The sequence below is a fragment of the Pseudorasbora parva genome, chromosome 23, assembly GCF_024679245.1.
Source record: "Pseudorasbora parva isolate DD20220531a chromosome 23, ASM2467924v1, whole genome shotgun sequence".
NCBI lineage: Eukaryota > Metazoa > Chordata > Actinopteri > Cypriniformes > Gobionidae > Pseudorasbora > Pseudorasbora parva.
This window is the reverse complement of record NC_090194.1, coordinates 3,659,792-3,684,854: the sequence shown is the minus strand read 5'-3', so window position 1 is coordinate 3,684,854 and position 25,063 is coordinate 3,659,792. Positions and strand designations below refer to the sequence as shown.

The following is a 25,063-nucleotide window of genomic DNA, read 5'->3' as shown; positions in this document are numbered from 1 at the left end:
AGCTTCACCAATAAGGCTCACGTTCCCCTTCATCCATGTCTTGAACATTGGGGGAACCAAAGGTTTTTGTTTAGTTCTGTTGTTTTTATTTTGGGGGGGTCTTTTAATTTAGAGAAATTAAATAATTAAATGATTAAAAGGGATTTAAGGGGATAATAAAGAAATAAGAACAATCAACAAAGTACACAGTCTAATTGCAGCCTAGTTGTGAAAATCCATGAAAACTTTTTAAATATGCACATTTGAACTTGTTTGTATGTCTAATGTAAAAAAAACCTAAAAAACCCTTTCTTGTCTCATCACATTCAGCTATGAATGACAATTTTAAATATTTGTAATTAAAAATGACGAAATTACACAAAATTGTTAAGTAGTTTGCACTGACTGTGGGTCGTTAAACCCATCCATTGTAAAACAGTCAAATATTAAATGTATTATATCTTACTTAAAACATCACGTTAGACCTCACACTCATCTTCAGTAAACATTAAGCCCCGCCTTCTTTGATCTGATTGGCCATCATTTTGACATTGACACACTTTTAGATGTTGAAGCAGACTAAAAGTGTACATTTTTAAACTGTGTGCCATTCTAACAACAAACAGAGCTGTGTGTAATAGTGAGCAGCATTAAAAATATTAAATACTGGTCGGGACAATTCAGTCATTTTCAATGATTCCCTCAGTGCTTATAGTGGTTACGGCCCCGCATTCATCAAAACCAAATCAGAAAAGTGCTGTTAACTCACATTATACAGGATACTACTGTTATTAATCACATCAGAGCTAGAGACAATCAATACTGTGGGTGGAAAAACAACACTCACAAACAAGCTTCCAATCAGATTCGAGAACATCGAGGAACTTAGTGTCTGTAATATAACTGCATTAAGTTTGACATTTATTTGAATGGCTGAGAGGATGAAAATAGAGAATGAAAAACAATCCATGGTTGTGGAGAAGTGCAAATTAGATGTCTAGGTGTTATCCTGACTTCCCAACACTTTCACATCTTGTGTTGTGTTCTTGAAAAGTAGCTGAATGTGTTAAACTGAATGTGTAAGTTAAAATAAATAATAATGTTAATAATTTGACAGGTCATGATTTCTGCTAAATAACCCCCCACCCCGTTATCATAATCACAATATGTCCCGATATCTCGCAGTTTCATCATAATATATTTGAAACTGACACAATATTAAAAAGAACTGCCTTGTGACTCTGACAGCATTTATGAATAAATTTGAATTGTCATCCAATAGCTACTCTGTGCTACCTGACACGGCCTTGCAGTCTCACCTACTTACTTTCCCTGTTTTCCCAGTATGGATCTCATCTAGAATGTCTGCACGCTGTTACCAAGGCGACCGCACACCCACATCCCATTGTATTTTTGGGAGCAATTAGCGTACCAGACTTGTTATTTTGTTTTTGGTTCTCGTCTTTTTTATTTTCTACATGATTTGATGTATTTACTGTGAGGGTGAAAGGTCTCAAATAAACAAGACTCAATGCTTTTATCTACAAATTAAATAATCCATTTAAGTTTTTCCACCATTTCGACTATTTATACTGTTCCGTCTTAGCAAAGACACTATAATTTGAGCAACTGCTCGGTCTGGTGGCTATTTTTAGTACTACAAGTGAAGATTACCCTGTGAAACTATTAAAACAGTAACATAACGTGTTGTTTTAGTGTTCACAGCACTATTGGGCTATCTTTATTCTTTTATCAGCATTAAGTCACAAACACACACACACTCAGATATACACACACAAAACTCTACAGGCACTAGAGGTATATTGCCAAGCCTTATCTAACACGAGTGTGACACGTTTGACCCGCTTGACTGCGTTTGGCCAGTCTGGGATTACCGCTAGGAGCAAAACTCAAATTTATATTTATGAATGTGTGTAGATAGTCAGTAAACAGTTTAAGGCCATAATAATGGAATCCTTTAAATGCATTCACTTCTTGATATCCTGAATTTTCAATGACATTATCCAAAACCATTTCTGACTTTCGAGAGAGAGAGAGAAAAAGCTTTTTGCCTCATTTAAAACGCCACTTCAGGGAAATATTATTATCAAAGGACATCAAAGCATGACATGCAGGTGCTTCTCTGCAGTTGTTGTGCTCGACTGCCCAGTACTTTTAAAGCAGTAAATGCTTGAAGGGCTTACTGGCATTGCAGATTCAGTCCTTAAAGGGATAGTTCACCCCCCAAAAAATGACATTTTTTGTCACCATAACCTTGGTGTGTGTGTGGTGTGTGGTGTGTGGTGTGTGGTGTGTGGTGTGTGGTGTGTGGTGTCTGTCTGTCTGTCTGTCTGTGTCTGTGTGTGTCTGTGTGTGTGTGTGTGTGTCTTAGGTAAACCCTGCAGTATGAGGACAAAACTTCCCCACAAAGATGGCAATATCCCAAATCCTATATAACGTTTAAGATGGCAATATCCGAAAACAGCGTACAAATCAGAGTAAATTATGTTTTTTGAAAATGTAAAAAATGCAGAACGTTTTTGTGATGGGTAGGTTTAGGGATGGGGATAGAATATGCAGTTTGTCAGATGCGGACAGTAGTGAAGTATTTTTACTTTCCAAGCCATTTTATTTTTCGAGTATATGTACTTTTACTTCACAACATTCCACAACATAATATTGTTTTTTTTACTGCACTACGTTTCATATTGAATATCATTTAATACTTAATTAATTACATTAAAAATGTAGTACTTTCTTTCTTTTACTCAAATAAATTTAATTCAAAGTTTTACTTGAGTACAAGTAAGAAAGTATATATATATTTTTATATATATGTATATATATAAAAATAAAATCAAATAAAAAACGAATTTATGAAATGTAGTGCAGTAAAAAGTATGGCTTATGCTTTGGAATGTAGTGTTAAAGTTAAAGTTAAAGTTTTCCAAAGAAAAATAATGATAAAGCACATTGTAATACAGTTTGTAGATGGGAAGGAAGGAGGCGGGAACCGGCGAACGCTCAACAAACATTTATTTAAAGTAAAGAAACAGAATGAAAGTAAAACCGCGGGCAGCCCCTCACGGACGACTGCCCACAAACACATAAACAAAACTAAACATAAAATCCAGGCCTGGTCCTCTCTCGTCTTCCGCAGCTCTTGCTCCTCCTTATATGCTCCCGTCACATGGCCGCGAGACGAAACCGGTGTGCCACGCAGCTGGCACTCGTGAACATTAATCACCGGCCCGCTCTCGCGGTCCCTCCCCCCGCTGCCTGTCACACCACATACCCCCATCGCCCCTCGCAGGCCTCTACTCCCCCCCCCCCCCCCCCCCCCGGGGGGGCCGATCACGGCGGCCGCGGCACCTGGGGGTAAGGACAGAGAGGCGAGAGAAATGTAGACGGGAGCACGAGGAGCCCGCGGAGCCCGCGGACGAGAGAGGGGAGAGAGGGAAAAAAGAAAGAAAGAGGAAAAAAAAATTCTGGTCCGGTTCCCAGACACACTGCCGTTCGGCCCTCCGCCCGCCGAGAGGCTCTTCCTCGCGGTGCTGTGCGATGGCACTGGACGCCTGGTGGGCAGCTCGATCCTGCTCCGCCCCCTGGCGGCCGGCGGTGACTCCTCCTTCTGAGGGACCCGGCAGCGAGCCCCGCGCTCCCTGCTCCTCCCCTCTCAGGCGGATGGCAGCAGGCTCCGGCTCACGGCAAGAGCGGCGACTCCTCCGCTCCCTCTCGGACGGCAGCCACCCCACCTCGACCCAGGGGCACGGCAGCGAGGTCTCTGTCCCACCTTCCTCGCTCCAGCACCATCGCCTCTGGCAGCCCTCGCGGTCTTTCATCATCCGCGCTGCCCGAACTCCTCAGCACCGCGATCCCCCTCAGCAGCGAGGGCTCTCCGACAGCGCGTCCCTCCTTCCTCTCGGGTTTCGGCACCAATGTAATACGGGTTGTAGATGGGAAGGAAGGAGGCGGGAACCGGCGAACGCTCAACAAACATTTATTTAAAGTAAAGAAACAAAATGAAAGTAAAACCGCGGGCAGCCCCTCACGGACGACTGCCCGCAAACACACACAAAATAAAACGTGGGCAGCCCCTCACGGACGACTGCCCACAAACACATAAACAAAACTAAACATAAAATCCAGGCCTGGTCCTCTCTCGTCTTCCGCAGCTCTTGCTCCTCCTTATATGCTCCCGTCACATGGCCGCGAGACGAGACCGGTGTGCCACGCAGCTGGCACTCGTGAACATAGATATATATATTACACGGCTTTGTGAAATACTTGATTCTGATTGGTCAATCGCGCATTCCAGCGGTATGTTATTTCCAGATAACAACCGCTCATCCGGGTACTACGAGTTATCTTGACCGGTACTACTTCTATGCTTAACGCTGGCGCCATCTTGTGGCTTAAACAGCCGTGGGTTACAATGGAAGACTTCAAGGCAGGTTTCCTTTATAAAGTTTTAAATATGGATATTTTTCTTACACAAACGCATCGATTCGAATCAGAAGGCTCTATTAACCCATCGGAGTCGTGTGGAGCTCGTTATTTGACGGACAGCTGCATTTTTATATGGACTTCAAACACAACTACAACTACTGCTGGGATTAACGTTAGCCTGGACTTTTTAAATATAACTCTGATTGTATTTGTCTGACAGAAGAATGTCATAAACACCTATAATGACTCGAGGGGGAGTAAATCATAGGTTTGGTTTCATTTTTTGGTGAACTAACCCTTTCAGCATTCATTTTCAACATTTAGCAGCAATAGATAAAGGCTTAAAGCAGGTTGGAACTGCTTTTCTTCACGGAAGATTTGCGTAAGAGCTAATAAAATATTTAATCTCAAGACAATTTTGTGTCTAATAATTATTTATTTCAGACTAGTAGCCGTGTAATAAGCAGGATAATGTCCACCCAGCCGGTTGTTATCGCAGAATAAACCCCTTCAGAGTGAGGCTCCGCTTCGCGTCGGGGTCCTGATCACTCTGAAGGGGTTTATTCTGCGATAACAACCGGCTGGGTGGACATTATCCCTTATATATCACAAGTCATATAAGTCATACAATAACAGTTGAAAGCAACCATAGGTCATCAAGCTAAACTATCATTAATTTGTACTTGTGCACTATATTCTTCATGTACATACATACTGTTTGTGAGATTTGTAATTTCATGAAAATCTCATTAGCTACAGCTAAAAAAAATTGAAACGTTACACAATATAAACTACTGTTCAAAAGTCAATACGATTTCTTCTCTTCTTTTTAGAAACAAAATAAAGGCATTCCAAAAATTCAGGATGCATTAAATTGATCAAAACAAATACATGTCTAAGGTTTAAAAGATGTCCATTTCAGATATGGTCTTTTGAACTTTCTGTTAATCAAAAAATATTGCTTTCAACATTGATAATAATAATAAACGTTTCAGCAAATCAGCATATTCGCATGATTTCTGAAGGATTATGTGACAGTGAAGACTTTTCAGCTTTATCACAGAAATAAATTAACATTTTATAATATATTAAGAAAACTATTGTAATTATTTTTATTTTTTCACAATATCAGTTTTTACTGTATTTGGTGATTATATAAATGCAGCTTTAAGCATAATATACTTCTTTCAAAAACATTAACTTACTGACTGAAAATTTCTAATTTCTATATTACCATTATAATTATACTAATTATTTACAATTAAAGTATGAATAAGCAATACTTTTCTTTTTCTGTGTTAATGTTGTTCTGACTGTATTAAAATCGTGACACATTATGGCCAGGTATCTGTAGTTAAATAGTGTGATCTCAGCAGAACCTTACTGTGAGCAGTGCATTCGGTGATGACAGCTGTTCGCCACTTGTTGTTTTTTACCCAGCTGTACGGCACAAGGTTTTGCAGACGCGTTTTCTAAATCACAAGTGTATGCCTCTGAGCCCAGAGCAGCTGCTTTCTTCCAGATGTCTGCGTGATGTGACCACAGAAATATTCAGCTTATATACATGTATATTCACACACAACACCACACACACACACACTTGCAGAATCTCTTTCAGAACTACTGTGACTGCTGAGAGTCGGGCATGTGTCCAGTCTCTCAACATGCACACCGCATCACAGCAGTTAACGCCGTCAGTTTAATGCCTGTTCTGCATTTGCAGCAAAATACTGATGGAGGGCAAACAAGGAGAAATTAGAAACATTACACCATAAAAAAATGTGTGGTTCACATATTGAAAACTGTGGTTTAGAAATGTTTTATATATATACTGTTCTGCTCATTTATCTGCAGTGGAATGTCAACAATGATCCTTTTACACCTTCACTGTTCACTAAAAATGTATTTTATTCTCATTAAACTTCTGTAAACTTAAAATACAAACACACAGTTTATTCATAAGAATAAGAGTAATAGTGTTTTTATCAAGGGCATTTATTCAGATCATTGACAACCATACATTTATATATTTTTCATCTCTTAGATAACACAAAATCTGCTATAATAAAAACTAACTTTTTTAATACAATCATCTTGAATGTATAAATATAAATTATAACAGACTTTTAAAAAATTACTTCTATAATCTTCTATAAAAAAAACTTATGTCAATGTACTCTTATGTTGTAATAACACTGATCATAATTTTTACAGTGAACTTTTTTGATTTTCTTGGGTCAGTGACAAAAATCTTGTATAGTATTGTTCTATATGTTCATTTTATTGAAATAAAACTTTTACAGCATTTATTAATCTTTTGTTAATGATTATTAAAATGGCGGTAAATCATAATATATTAACAAAAATGCTAACATTTAATGTTAAATTGTCATCAAATTTATTTTAGTTTTTTATATGGTGCATAAATTAAAAAACATTAAAAGAATATTTTAAAGTATTATATTGTTTAAACAAAAATAATCCCCCCATTTAACATTTTAAGACATATCTGTGTTTTATATGTACCATAATACAAATCAAACAGAATTTTTGATTCATGAAATAACAGCTTTATTATATAATTATTATTATCATCATTAATTAAATGAGCATTAAGTCAGTGACTACCAAAACTGGACATACGGTGTATGATACCACATCATATTGTGTAGACAGACCAGGCTCTGCTGGGACCCTGATTATGCATTTTCAGCAGTTCTCAATGATTAGCGGTCATAACTTTGGACCCAACCGTGCTCTCTCTCTCCTCTAGCTCAGGTGAACAGGTGTTCCTCTTCCCTGCCTATTATCAGCCTCCACACAGATGTGAGGCTGCTGGGAATGAGCAGGGAATATCTTCACCTTGTACACAGCTCTAAGCAGCCTGTCATTCACCTTCCCTTCTGCTTTGTTGAATGACTGCAAGGTCAGCCTCTCCCACCATACAGGCTGACATTACACCGCTCAGATAACACACATTCTCTGCGCTGTCACGGCTCAGAGGCTGGAATACACAGTAACTTACAAAAATGGTCTGTGTTTGAATTAAACTGTCATTTACTTTCACTTCACTTTAAAAAAGACACGTTTAAGCTTTGACGGGTCGTCTGAACTGATATGGTGTGTGTGTGCGTGTTCATGTTTTTTTATCCCAGTGAGGACTTCAACCTGAAGGCACACAGACTCATGGGGACTTGTGTCACTGTGGGGAACTAAACTGAGATCCCCATGAGGAAACAACCTTATAAATCATTCAAAATGAGGGTTGTTGTTTGTTTGTTTTTGTTTTTTTTTAAATATAAAATTTGCAAAACTTTGTGTGATGGGCTTAGTAGTAGAGTCAGTGTAAGGGCAGAGAATATACAGTTTGTACAGTATAAAAACCATTACACCTATAGAGAGTCTCCACAGAGATTTGACTTAATATCTCACAATACTGACTTAATATCTCACAATTCTGACTTAATATCTCACAATACTGACTAAATATCTCACAATTCTGACTTAATATCTCACAATTTTGACTTAATATCACACAATTCTGACTTAATATCTCACAATACTGACTTAATATCTCACAATACTGACTTAATATCTCACAATTCTGACTTAATATCTCACAATTTTGACTTAATATCACACAATTCTGACTTAATATCTCACAATACTGACTTAATATCTCAAAATGTTGACTTAATATCTCACAATACTGACTTAATATCTCACAATACTGACTTAATATCACACAATTCTGACTTTATCACACAATTCTGACTTTATCACACAATTCTGACTTAATATCACTCAATTCTGACTTTATATCACTCAATTCTGACTTTATATCACTCAATTCTGACTTTATATCACTCAATTCTGACTTTATATCACTCAATTCTGACTTTATATCACTCAATTCTGACTTTATATCACTCAATTCTGACTTAATATCACACAATTCTGACTTAATATCACACAATTCTGACTTTATATCACACAATTCTGACTTTATATCACACAATACTGACTTTATATCTCACAATTCTGACTTTATATCACACAATACTGACATAATATCTCACAATTCTGACTTTATATCTCACAATTCTGACTTTATATCCCACAATTCTGACTTAATATCACACAATTCTGACTTTATATCTCACAATACTGACTTTATATCTCACAATTCTGACTTTATATCTCACAATTCTGACTTTATATCTCACAATTCTGACTTTATATCACACAATTCTGACTTTATATCACACAATTCTGACTTAATATCTCACAATTCTGACTTCATATCACTCAATACTGACTTAATATCACACAATTCTGACTTTATATCACTCAATTCTGACTTAATATCACTCAATTCTGACTTAATATCACACAATTCTGACTTTATATCACTCAATTCTGACTTTATATCTCACAATTCTGACAATTCTGACTTTATATCTCACAATTCTGACTTTATATCACTCAATTCTGACTTTATATCTCACAATTCTGACTTTATATCTCACAATTCTGACTTTATATCACTCAATTCTGACTTTATATAAAGTCACAATTCTGACTTTATATCACTCAATTCTGACTTTATATCACTCAATTCTGACTTTATATCACTCAATTCTGACTTTATATCACTCAATTCTGACTTTATATCTCACAATTCTGACTTTATATCTCACAATTTTGACTTTATATCACTCAATTCTGACTTTATATCACAATTCTGACAATTCTGACTTTATATCTCACAATTCTGACAATTCTGACTTTATATCTCACAATTCTGACTTTATATCACTCAATTCTGACTTTATATCACTCAATTCTGACTTTATATCACTCAATTCTGACTTTATATCTCACAATTCTGACTTTATATCACTCAATTCTGACTTTATGTCACTCAATTCTGACTTTATATCTCACAATTCTGACTTTATATCTCACAATTCTGACTTTATATCTCACAATACTGACTTTATATCTCACAATTCTGACTTTATATCACTCAATTCTGACTTTATATCACTCAATTCTGACTTTATATCTCACAATTCTGACTTTATATCACTCAATTCTGACTTTATATCACTCAATTCTGACTTTATATCTCACAATTCTGACTTTATATCACTCAATTCTGACTTTATATCTCACAATTCTGACTTTATATCACTCAATTCTGACTTTATATCTCACAATACTGACTTTATATCTCACAATTCTGACTTTATATCTCACAATTCTGACTTTATATCACTCAATTCTGACTTTATGTCACTCAATTCTGACTTTATGTCACTCAATTCTGACTTTATATCTCAAAATTCTGACTTTATATCTCTCAATTCTGACTTTATATCACTCAATTCTGACTTTATATCTCACAATTCTGACTTTATATCACACAATTCTGACTTTATATCACTCAATTCTGACTTTATATCTCACAATTCTGACTTTATATCACACAATTCTGACTTTATATCTCACAATACTGACTTTATATCACTCAATTCTGACTTTATATCACTCAATTCTGACTTTATATCACTCAATTCTGACTTTATATCACTCAATTCTGACTTTATATCACTCAATTCTGACTTTATATCACTCAATTCTGACTTTATATCACACAATTCTGACTTTATATCACACAATTCTGACTTTATATCACACAATACTGACTTAATATCACTCAATTCTGACTTTATATCACTCAATTCTGACTTTATATCACTCAATTCTGACTTTATATCACTCAATTCTGACTTTATATCACTCAATTCTGACTTTATATCACTCAATTCTGACTTTATATCACTCAATTCTGACTTCATATCACTCAATTCTGACTTTATACCTCACAATTCTGACTTTATATCACTCAATTCTGACTTTATATCTCACAATTCTGACTTTATATCTCACAATTCTGACAATTCTGACTTTATATCTCACAATTCTGACAGTTCTGACTTTATATCTCACAATTCTGACTTTATATCACTCAATTCTGACTTTATATCACTCAATTCTGACTTTATATCACTCAATTCTGACTTTATATCTCACAATACTGACTTTATATCACTCAATTCTGACTTTATATCTCACAATTCTGACAATTCTGACTTTATATCTCACAATTCTGACAATTCTGACTTTATATCTCACAATTCTGACTTTATATCACTCAATTCTGACTTTATATCACTCAATTCTGACTTTATATCACTCAATTCTGACTTTATATCACTCAATTCTGACTTTATATCTCACAATACTGACTTTATATCACTCAATTCTGACTTTATATCACTCAATTCTGACTTTATACCTCACAATTCTGACTTTATATCACACAATTCTGACTTTATATCACTCAATTCTGACTTTATATCACTCAATTCTGACTTTATATCACTCAATTCTGACTTTATACCTCACAATTCTGACTTTATATCACACAATTCTGACTTTATATCACTCAATTCTGACTTTATATCACTCAATTCTGACTTTATATCACTCAATTCTGACTTTATATCTCACAATTCTGACTTTATATCTCACAATTTTGACTTTATATCACTCAATTCTGACTTTATATCTCACAATTCTGACAATTCTGACTTTATATCTCACAATTCTGACAATTCTGACTTTATATCTCACAATTCTGACTTTATATCACTCAATTCTGACTTTATATCACTCAATTCTGACTTTATATCTCACAATACTGACTTTATATCTCACAATTCTGACTTTATATCTCACAATTCTGACTTTATATCACTCAATTCTGACTTTATGTCACTCAATTCTGACTTTATGTCACTCAATTCTGACTTTATATCTCACAATTCTGACTTTATATCTCTCAATTCTGACTTTATATCACTCAATTGTGACTTTATATCACTCAATTGTGACTTTATATCACTCAATTCTGACTTTATATCACTCAATTCTGACTTTATATCACTCAATTCTGACTTTATATCACTCAATTCTGACTTTATATCACTCAATTCTGACTTTATATCACACAATTCTGACTTTATATCACACAATTCTGACTTTATATCACTCAATTCTGACTTTATATCTCACAATTCTGACTTTATATCACACAATTCTGACTTTATATCACACAATACTGACTTAATATCACTCAATTCTGACTTTATATCACTCAATTCTGACTTTATATCACACAATACTGACTTTATATCACTCAATTCTGACTTTATATCACTCAATTCTGACTTTATATCACTCAATTCTGACTTTATATCACTCAATTCTGACTTTATATCACTCAATTCTGACTTTATATCTCACAATTCTGACTTTACATCACACAATTCTGACTTTATATCACTCAATTCTGACTTTATATCACACAATTCTGACTTTATATCACACAATTCTGACTTTATATCACTCAATTCTGACTTTATATCACTCAATTCTGACTTTATATCACTCAATTCTGACTTTATATCACTCAATTCTGACTTTATATCTCACAATTCTGACTTTACATCACACAATTCTGACTTTATATCACTCAATTCTGACTTTATATCACACAATTCTGACTTTATATCACACAATTCTGACTTTATATCACTCAATTCTGACTTTATATCACTCAATTCTGACTTTATATCACTCAATTCTGACTTTATATCACTCAATTCTGACTTTATATCTCACAATTCTGACTTTATATCACACAATACTGACTTAATATCACTCAATTCTGACTTTATATCACTCAATTCTGACTTTATATCACTCAATTCTGACTTTATATCACTCAATTCTGACTTTATATCACTCAATTCTGACTTTATATCACTCAATTCTGACTTTATATCACTCAATTCTGACTTTATATCACTCAATTCTGACTTTATATCACACAATTCTGACTTTATATCACTCAATTCTGACTTTATATCACTCAATTCTGACTTTATATCACTCAATTCTGACTTTATATCTCACAATTCTGACTTTATATCTCTCAATTCTGACTTACTATCTCTCAATTCTGACTTTATATCTCTCAATTCTGACTTTATATCAAACAATACTGACTTTATATCACACAATACTGACTTTATATCACTCAATTCTGACTTTAAATCTCACAATTCTGACTTTATATCACTCAATTCTGACTTTATATCTCACAATTCTGACTTTATATCACTCAATTCTGACTTTATATCTCACAATTCTGACTTTATATCACTCAATTCTGACTTTATATCACTCAATTCTGACTTTATATCTCACAATTCTGACTTTATATCACTCAATTCTGACTTTATATCTCACAATACTGACTTTATATCTCACAATTCTGACTTTATATCTCACAATTCTGACTTTATGTCACTCAATTCTGACTTTATGTCACTCAATTCTGACTTTATGTCACTCAATTCTGACTTTATATCTCACAATTCTGACTATATCTCTCAATTCTGACTTTATATCACTCAATTCTGACTTTATATCACTCAATTGTGACTTTATATCACTCAATTCTGACTTTATATCACTCAATTCTGACTTTATATCACTCAATTCTGACTTTATATCACTCAATTCTGACTTTATATCACTCAATTCTGACTTTATATCACTCAATTCTGACTTTATATCACTCAATTCTGACTTTATATCACACAATTCTGACTTTATATCACACAATTCTGACTTTATATCACTCAATTCTGACTTTATATCTCACAATTCTGACTTTATATCACACAATTCTGACTTTATATCACACAATACTGACTTAATATCACTCAATTCTGACTTTATATCACTCAATTCTGACTTTTTATCACTCAATTCTGACTTTATATCACTCAATTCTGACTTTAAATCACTCAATTTTGACTTCATATCACTCAATTCTGACTTTATACCTCACAATTCTGACTTTATATCACACAATTCTGACTTTATATCACACAATTCTGACTTTATATCACACAATTCTGACTTTATATCTCACAATTCTGACTTTATATCTCACAATTCTGACTTTATATCACACAATTCTGACTTTATATCACACAATACTGACTTAATATCACTCAATTCTGACTTTATATCACTCAATTCTGACTTTATATCACTCAATTCTGACTTTATATCACTCAATTCTGACTTTATATCACTCAATTCTGACTTTATATCACTCAATTCTGACTTTATATCACTCAATTCTGACTTTATATCACACAATTCTGACTTTATATCACTCAATTCTGACTTTATATCTCACAATTCTGACTTTATATCACTCAATTCTGACTTTATATCTCACAATTCTGACAATTCTGACTTTATATCTCACAATTCTGACAATTCTGACTTTATATCTCACAATTCTGACTTTATATCACTCAATTCTGACTTTATATCACTCAATTCTGACTATGTCACTCAATTCTGACTTTATATCTCACAATTCTGACTTTATATCACTCAATTCTGACTTTATGTCACTCAATTCTGACTTTATATCTCACAATTCTGACTTTATATCTCACAATTCTGACTTTATATCTCACAATACTGACTTTATATCTCACAATTCTGACTTTATATCACTCAATTCTGACTTTATATCACTCAATTCTGACTTTATATCTCACAATTCTGACTTTATATCACTCAATTCTGACTTTATATCACTCAATTCTGACTTTATATCTCACAATTCTGACTTTATATCACTCAATTCTGACTTTATATCACACAATACTGACTTAATATCACTCAATTCTGACTTTATATCACTCAATTCTGACTTTATATCACTCAATTCTGACTTTATATCACTCAATTCTGACTTTATATCACTCAATTCTGACTTTATATCACTCAATTCTGACTTCATATCACTCAATTCTGACTTTATACCTCACAATTCTGACTTTATATCACTCAATTCTGACTTTATATCTCACAATTCTGACTTTATATCTCACAATTTTGACTTTATATCACTCAATTCTGACTTTATATCTCACAATTCTGACAATTCTGACTTAATATCTCACAATTCTGACAATTCTGACTTTATATCTCACAATTCTGACTTTATATCACTCAATTCTGACTTTATATCACTCAATTCTGACTTTATATCACTCAATTCTGACTTTATATCACTCAATTCTGACTTTATATCTCACAATACTGACTTTATATCACTCAATTCTGACTTTATATCTCACAATTCTGACAATTCTGACTTTATATCTCACAATTCTGACAATTCTGACTTTATATCTCACAATTCTGACTTTATATCACTCAATTCTGACTTTATATCACTCAATTCTGACTTTATATCACTCAATTCTGACTTTATATCTCACAATACTGACTTTATATCACTCAATTCTGACTTTATATCACTCAATTCTGACTTTATACCTCACAATTCTGACTTTATATCACACAATTCTGACTTTATATCACTCAATTCTGACTTTATATCACTCAATTCTGACTTTATATCACTCAATTCTGACTTTATACCTCACAATTCTGACTTTATATCACACAATTCTGACTTTATATCACTCAATTCTGACTTTATATCACTCAATTCTGACTTTATATCACTCAATTCTGACTTTATATCTCACAATTCTGACTTTATATCTCACAATTTTGACTTTATATCACTCAATTCTGACTTTATATCTCACAATTCTGACAATTCTGACTTTATATCTCACAATTCTGACAATTCTGACTTTATATCTCACAATTCTGACTTTATATCACTCAATTCTGACTTTATATCACTCAATTCTGACTTTATATCTCACAATACTGACTTTATATCTCACAATTCTGACTTTATATCTCACAATTCTGACTTTATATCACTCAATTCTGACTTTATGTCACTCAATTCTGACTTTATGTCACTCAATTCTGACTTTATATCTCACAATTCTGACTTTATATCTCTCAATTCTGACTTTATATCACTCAATTGTGACTTTATATCACTCAATTGTGACTTTATATCACTCAATTCTGACTTTATATCACTCAATTCTGACTTTATATCACTCAATTCTGACTTTATATCACTCAATTCTGACTTTATATCACTCAATTCTGACTTTATATCACTCAATTCTGACTTTATATCACACAATTCTGACTTTATATCACACAATTCTGACTTTATATCACACAATTCTGACTTTATATCACTCAATTCTGACTTTATATCTCACAATTCTGACTTTATATCACACAATTCTGACTTTATATCACACAATACTGACTTAATATCACTCAATTCTGACTTTATATCACTCAATTCTGACTTTATATCACACAATACTGACTTTATATCACTCAATTCTGACTTTATATCACTCAATTCTGACTTTATATCACTCAATTCTGACTTTATATCACTCAATTCTGACTTTATATCTCACAATTCTGACTTTACATCACACAATTCTGACTTTATATCACTCAATTCTGACTTTATATCACACAATTCTGACTTTATATCACACAATTCTGACTTTATATCACTCAATTCTGACTTTATATCACTCAATTCTGACTTTATATCACTCAATTCTGACTTTATATCATTCAATTCTGACTTTATATCTCACAATTCTGACTTTACATCACACAATTCTGACTTTATATCACTCAATTCTGACTTTATATCACACAATTCTGACTTTATATCACACAATTCTGACTTTATATCACTCAATTCTGACTTTATATCACTCAATTCTGACTTTATATCACTCAATTCTGACTTTATATCACTCAATTCTGACTTTATATCTCACAATTCTGACTTTATATCACACAATACTGACTTAATATCACTCAATTCTGACTTTATATCACTCAATTCTGACTTTATATCACTCAATTCTGACTTTATATCACTCAATTCTGACTTTATATCACACAATTCTGACTTTATATCACTCAATTCTGACTTTATATCTCACAATTCTGACTTTATATCACTCAATTCTGACTTTATATCACACAATTCTGACTTTATATCACTCAATTCTGACTTTATATCACTCAATTCTGACTTTATATCACTCAATTCTGACTTTATATCTCACAATTCTGACTTTATATCTCTCAATTCTGACTTACTATCTCTCAATTCTGACTTTATATCTCTCAATTCTGACTTTATATCAAACAATACTGACTTTATATCACACAATACTGACTTTATATCACTCAATTCTGACTTTAAATCTCACAATTCTGACTTTATATCACTCAATTCTGACTTTATATCTCACAATTCTGACTTTATATCACTCAATTCTGACTTTATATCTCACAATTCTGACTTTATATCACTCAATTCTGACTTTATATCACTCAATTCTGACTTTATATCTCACAATTCTGACTTTATATCACTCAATTCTGACTTTATATCTCACAATACTGACTTTATATCTCACAATTCTGACTTTATATCTCACAATTCTGACTTTATATCACTCAATTCTGACTTTATGTCACTCAATTCTGACTTTATGTCACTCAATTCTGACTTTATATCTCACAATTCTGACTTTATATCTCTCAATTCTGACTTTATATCACTCAATTCTGACTTTATATCACTCAATTCTGACTTTATATCACTCAATTCTGACTTTATATCACTCAATTCTGACTTTATATCACTCAATTCTGACTTTATATCACTCAATTCTGACTTTATATCACTCAATTCTGACTTTATATCACACAATTCTGACTTTATATCACACAATTCTGACTTTATATCACTCAATTCTGACTTTATATCTCACAATTCTGACTTTATATCACACAATTCTGACTTTATATCACACAATACTGACTTAATATCACTCAATTCTGACTTTATATCACTCAATTCTGACTTTATATCACTCAATTCTGACTTTATATCACTCAATTCTGACTTTATATCACTCAATTCTGACTTTATATCACTCAATTCTGACTTTAAATCACTCAATTCTGACTTCATATCACTCAATTCTGACTTTATACCTCACAATTCTGACTTTATATCACACAATTCTGACTTTATATCACACAATTCTGACTTTATATCTCACAATTCTGACTTTATATCACTCAATTCTGACTTTATATCTCACAATTCTGACTTTATATCACACAATTCTGACTTTATATCACACAATACTGACTTAATATCACTCAATTCTGACTTTATATCACTCAATTCTGACTTTATATCACTCAATTCTGACTTTATATCACTCAATTCTGACTTTATATCACTCAATTCTGACTTTATATCACTCAATTCTGACTTTATATCACTCAATTCTGACTTTATATCACTCAATTCTGACTTTATATCACTCAATTCTGACTTTATATCACTCAATTCTGACTTTATATCACACAATTCTGACTTTATATCACTCAATTCTGACTTTATATCTCACAATTCTGACTTTATATCACTCAATTCTGACTTTATATCTCACAATTCTGACAATTCTGACTTTATATCTCACAATTCTGACAATTCTGACTTTATATCTCACAATTCTGACTTTATATCACTCAATTCTGACTTTATATCACTCAATTCTGACTATGTCACTCAATTCTGACTTTATATCTCACAATTCTGACTTTATATCTCACAATTCTGACTTTATATCACTCAATTCTGACTTTATGTCACTCAATTCTGACTTTATATCTCACAATTCTGACTTTATATCTCACAATTCTGACTTTATATCTCACAATACTGACTTTATATCTCACAATTCTGACTTTATATCACTCAATTCTGACTTTATATCACTCAATTCTGACTTTATATCACTCAATTCTGACTTTATATCTCACAATTCTGACTTTATATCACTCAATTCTAACTTTATATCACTCAATTCTGACTTTATATCATTCAATTCTGACTTTATATCACTCAATTCTGACTTTATACCTCACAATTCTGACTTTATATCACACAATTCTGACTTTATATCACTCAATTCTGACTTTAAACCTCACAATTCTGACTTTATATCACACAATTCTGACTTTATATCTCACAATTCTGACTTTATATCACTCAATTCTGACTTTATATCTCACAATTCTGACTTTATATCACACAATTCTGACTTTATATCACACAATTCTGACTTTATATCACACAATACTGACTTAATATCACTCAATTCTGACTTTATATCACTCAATTCTGACTTTATATCACACAATTCTGACTTTATATCACACAATACTGACTTAATATCACTCAATTCTGACTTTATATCACTCAATTCTGACTTTATATCTCACAATTCTGACTTTATATCACACAATTCTGACTTTATATCACACAATACTGACTTAATATCACTCAATTCTGACTTTATATCACTCAATTCTGACTTTATATCACTCAATTCTGACTTTATATCACACAATACTGACTTAATATCACTCAATTCTGACTTTATATCACTCAATTCTGACTTTATATCACTCAATTCTGACTTTATATCACTCAATTCTGACTTTATATCACTCAATTCTGACTTTATATCACTCAATTCTGACTTTATATCACTCAATTCTGACTTTATATCACTCAATTCTGACTTTATATCACACAATTCTGACTTTTTATCACTCAATTCTGACTTTATATCACTCAATTCTGACTTTATATCACTCAATTCTGACTTTATATCTCACAATTCTGACTTTATATCTCTCAATTCTGACTTTATATCACTCAATTCTGACTTTATATCACTCAATTCTGACTTTATATCACTCAATTCTGACTTTATATCACTCAATTCTGACTTTATATCACACAATTCTGACTTTATATCACACAATTCTGACTTTATATCACTCAATTCTGACTTTATATCTCACAATTCTGACTTTATATCACACAATTCTGACTTTATATCACACAATACTGACTTAATATCACTCAATTCTGACTTTATATCACTCAATTCTGACTTTATATCACTCAATTCTGACTTTATATCACTCAATTCTGACTTTATATCACTCAATTCTGACTTTATATCACTCAATTCTGACTTCATATCACTCAATTCTGACTTTATACCTCACAATTCTGACTTTATATCACACAATTCTGACTTTATATCACACAATTCTGACTTTATATCTCACAATTCTGACTTTATATCACTCAATTCTGACTTTATATCTCACAATTCTGACTTTATATCACACAATTCTGACTTTATATCACACAATACTGACTTAATATCACTCAATTCTGACTTTATATCACTCAATTCTGACTTTATATCACTCAATTCTGACTTTATATCACTCAATTCTGACTTTATATCACTCAATTCTGACTTTATATCACTCAATTCTGACTTTATATCACACAATTCTGACTTTATATCACTCAATTCTGACTTTATATCTCACAATTCTGACTTTATATCACTCAATTCTGACTTTATATCTCACAATTCTGACAATTCTGACTTTATATCTCACAATTCTGACAATTCTGACTTTATATCTCACAATTCTGACTTTATATCACTCAATTCTGACTTTATATCACTCAATTCTGACTATGTCACTCAATTCTGACTTTATATCTCACAATTCTGACTTTATTCTCTCAATTCTGACTTTATATCTCACAATTCTGACTTTATATCACTCAATTCTGACTTTATGTCACTCAATTCTGACTTTATATCTCACAATTCTGACTTTATATCTCACAATTCTGACTTTATATCTCACAATACTGACTTTATATCTCACAATTCTGACTTTATATCACTCAATTCTGACTTTATATCTCACAATACTGACTTTATATCACACAATTCTGACTTTATGTCACACAATTCTGACTTTATATCACACAATACTGACTTAATATCACTCAATTCTGACTTTATATCACTCAATTCTGACTTTATATCACACAATTCTGACTTTATATCACACAATACTGACTTAATATCACACAATACTGACTTAATATCACTCAATTCTGACTTTATATCACTCAATTCTGACTTTATATCTCACAATTCTGACTTTATATCACACAATTCTGACTTTATATCACACAATACTGACTTAATATCACTCAATTCTGACTTTATATCACTCAATTCTGACTTTATATCACTCAATTCTGACTTTATATCACTCAATTCTGACTTTATATCACACAATACTGACTTAATATCACTCAATTCTGACTTTATGTCACTCAATTCTGACTTTATATCACTCAATTCTGACTTTATGTCACTCAATTCTGACTTTATATCACTCAATTCTGACTTTATATCACACAATTCTGACTTTATATCACTCAATTCTGACTTTATATCACTCAATTCTGACTTTATATCTCACAATTCTGACTTTATATCTCTCAATTCTGACTTACTATCTCTCAATTCTGACTTTATATCTCTCAATTCTGACTTTATATCAAACAATACTGACTTTATATCACACAATACTGACTTTATATCACTCAATTCTGACTTTATATCTCTCAATTCTGACTTTATATCAAACAATACTGACTTTATATCACACAATACTGACTTTATATCACACAATACTGACTTTATATCACTCAATTCTGACTTTAAATCTCACAATTCTTGCATGCCAAGCAAGTTAGTTTGAGCTTCCGTTTACCGTATTTGAGTGCTCTATATGTTCCCTAATCAGTGTTTATATGTGAAAGAAAACCTCGATTTATTTCACAATCTCTTTATGAACATATTGGGTGAATAGATTTTCAATGGAGGGACATTTGTGTTTCAAAGATGAACAAATGTCTTATGAGTTTGGAAGTAATTGATGACAGAATTTTCATTTTTAGGCAAACTATCCCTTTAAAGCAGCAGCTCCTTAAAAACAAGGTCTGAGATATCAATCTTGTCATCAGCTTATGTGGACTGGAGACCCAATCATGTACGTCGCGCTAAGGTCTGGGTACTTTTCACCTTCTATTTCAGCTGTGGTGAGCAGCTTTTAACAACTGTAATCAAGGTTTCCCAGACAGCAGCAGAGCATGACAAAGGTCCTGGCTTATTGTTTTTCCTCTCTGCCTCTTTTTCCCCACAGCTCTCCTCTCTCAACAAGATTAGAGATCCATTACTGAATCATGTTAGGCCTAAGCAAACAAAGTCCAGCTTCCAGCTCATCCAACATGGCATGCGCAGCATCCATCATCACACCGGTTCACTTCCCTTGATACCAGCACAAAAAGCCCACATCAGTCGTAATTGGACATTAGCTAGAAATCACTGGCAACGCTCAACCTTTGGTTCAGTACGACAACAACAAATACAAAAGGAAACAAACGAGCTGACGAGAGGAATAATTGGCTGTCGCTTTCCATCCCACCGTCTGTTCTCACCAGCTCTCCGGAGAGAACGAAAATCATGGGAACTAATGTCAGTAGACCACAAATGCAACGAGGGAGAAAGATGGGAATTTGAAAGCCATAACGTGTTGGGCCTTAATTGGATAATGGGAATGAATCACTCAAGAAAGGTTTCGGATAAATGACTGCAAGAATTTCTGTGTAATTAGAGGTGGGATTTCGAAGTCACTCGTCTTCTGTTTGAAAAAGAAAGCGTTTGTGTGACTTATACCCATTAATATTCTATTTGCATGGTGTTCCCCAATATTTATCATTCATCATTACATTTCTACGCCACTAGCATCGCCAAACGAAATGTGAAAAATGAAGACTGTATCTGAAATCGCACCATATTCACTATTCCCTATATTACGCCAATAATATAGTCCACTTGATATTAGAATTCAAAATCAACCCTTTACCAATTTTAACAGCCATTTATAGGTTTCTGAAAAAGTAGTTGACATTATCAAATGCTCTCACTCCATCCCATAACACACCTCAGAACAAGTGTATGACTGATATAACTGTATTGTGTAGAGACTTCAGTGGTTCAACCTTAATGTTATGAAGTCACGCGAATACTTTTTGAGTGGTAAATAAAACAAAAATAACAACTGTATTCAACAGAATGACATGGAAGAGAAGAAATTGTTGAATAAAGTCGTTATTTTTGTTTGGTTTTGGGCACAAAATGTATTATCAACGTTTTATAATATTAAAGAGGTAGTTTACTCAAAAATGACAATTTCCCCATGGTTTACTCACCCTGAAGTCATCCTAAGTGTATATGACATTCTTCTTTCAGACGAATACAATCCGAGTTATATTAGAAATGTCCTGGCTAATCCTAGCTTTGTAATGGCAGCCCAAAATCTGAAGCCCAAAAAATTAATCCATCCATTATAAACGTACTCCACACGGCTCCAGGATTAATAAAGGCCTTCTGAAGCTAATTGATTGGTTTGTGTGTAAGACAAATATACATATGTAACACATTATAAAGTGAAATTTCTGCCAGACAGCGTTTATTAAGGGGTTAGTTCACCCAAAAATGAAAATTCTGTCAATAATTACTAACCCTAATGTCGTTCGACACCCGTAAGACCTCCGTTCATCTTCGGAACATAATTTAAGATATTTTATATTTAGGCCGAGAGCTTTCTGTTCCTCCACTGAATGTATGTACGGTATACTGTCCATCTCTCGAAAGGGAATAAAAACATCATCAAAGTAGTCCATATGAGACATCAGTGGGTTAATTAGAATCTCTTGAAGCATCGAAAATACATTTTGGACAAAAAAATTACAAAAACTACAACTTTATTCAGCATTGTCTTCTATTCCGTGTTTGTTTTCAATCCTCAAACAAAGATATGAACGTTTATGACTCAGCGTATTGATTCATGATTCGGATCACGTGTCAAACTGCTGAAATCACATGACATAGGTGATCCAAATTCTGAATCGATATGTTGATTCATAACCGTTCAAATGTTTGTGAGGATTGAAAACAAACACAGAAAAGAAGACAATACTAAATAAAGTCGTAGTTTTTGTTATTTTTGGACCAAAATGTATTTTTGATGCTTCAAGAGACTCTAATTAACCCACTGATGTCTCATATGGACTTTGATGATGTTTTTATTCCCTTTCGGGACATGGACAATATAGTGTGCATACATTCAATGGAGGAACAGAAAGCTCTCGGTCTAAATATAAAATCTTAAAATTTCTTAAATAAATCTTAAACTGTGTCTGAAGATGAACGGGTGTCTTACGGGTGTGGAACGACATTAGGGTGAGTCACTAATGACATAAATTAAACTTTTAGGTGAACTAACCCTTTAACCCCTGGACCCATGCGGATTACTAGTAAGATGGAAGGATACAGTATTTGGGGCTGCTATTCACTGCCATTATAATGCTTGGATTAGCCAGGGATTTTTTTATATAACTCCGATTATATGTCATATACACCTACGATGGCTTGAGGGTGAGTAAATCATGGGGTAATATTACTTTTTTGGTAAACAATCCCTTTAAGGTTAAACCACTGGTCAGAAAGCTCTCAGATTTCATCAAAAATATCTTCATTTGTGTTCTGAAGATGAACAAAGATCTTATTTGGAACGACATGAGGGTGAGGAATTAATGAAATGTAATTTTTGGTGAACTATCCCTTTAACCTAGCTAGCCGTTGAGCATCAATTGTACTCTCATGGCGGTGCATTATGGGAATGAAATAGTGCACTCGATATCGATAATGTCCACTATGGTTTTTGGACACCACTCTATCCTAATGAGTACAAAGAAACACACTCGTATGCTATTAGATGAACAGACGCATAGCGCCAACTCAAACCCAAGCACACGCGTTGTTGCTGCTGTGACTGAACAAGTGTGCATCCAGCACCCGTGAACACTGGCAGGACATTGAATACTGATATTAAATGCAACAAAATTAAAGTCGATAATAACATTTCTTACTTATAGCATTAATCCAATGCCATAAAGTTTTCAAATGTAGGCTATAGTTTACTCAACATCTTTAAGTAAACGGCCTTACCTTGAAGCCCATGATTATGCACCTATAGGCCTTCACTGGCCTTTCTTCAACAACCGCCAGTGCAATCAATCAGAGGCTCCTGACGCGAGCAGCGCCCCCTGTGGGTCAAAACTACTGATCATCCCACAAAATATACAACAACAATACACATTTATACAAATAAAATGCCGTGTACATAACAAACATTCAATAAAAAAAGAAGGTCATGAACAATATTACGTCTTTTTCAAGTATTTTGTTCTCCACAGGCATGATATAGTCATTATCACAAAAACTAAACTTGGCTCTGACACTGACAATGTGTATGTGGAATTTCCCCAAAATAGGAAAATATGTTTCAAACATAAAAAATATGATATTTTAAACATGTTAATGACTTGTTTACATATTTCAGAGATGATTTGAAGATTCAAATTCCACAATAAACACCTTGGGGATTAATTTACACACTTTGTTTATGTATATACAAATTTGCCAGCAGTATAAATAAATTA

The 25,063-nt window shown here is 33.2% G+C and overlaps 1 protein-coding gene across 1 annotated transcript in view; it reads right to left on the bottom strand.

Annotated features, from left to right (window-relative positions):
- Positions 1–24,635, bottom strand: part of opcml (opioid binding protein/cell adhesion molecule-like) — a 339,648-nt gene extending 315,013 nt beyond the window's left edge. Inside the window, exon 1 of the mRNA XM_067433462.1 lies at positions 24,570–24,635. The gene's annotated coding sequence lies outside the window, so the exon portion shown is untranslated. The remainder of the gene's footprint in view (positions 1–24,569) is intronic.
- Positions 24,636–25,063: the final 428 nt, after the last annotated feature.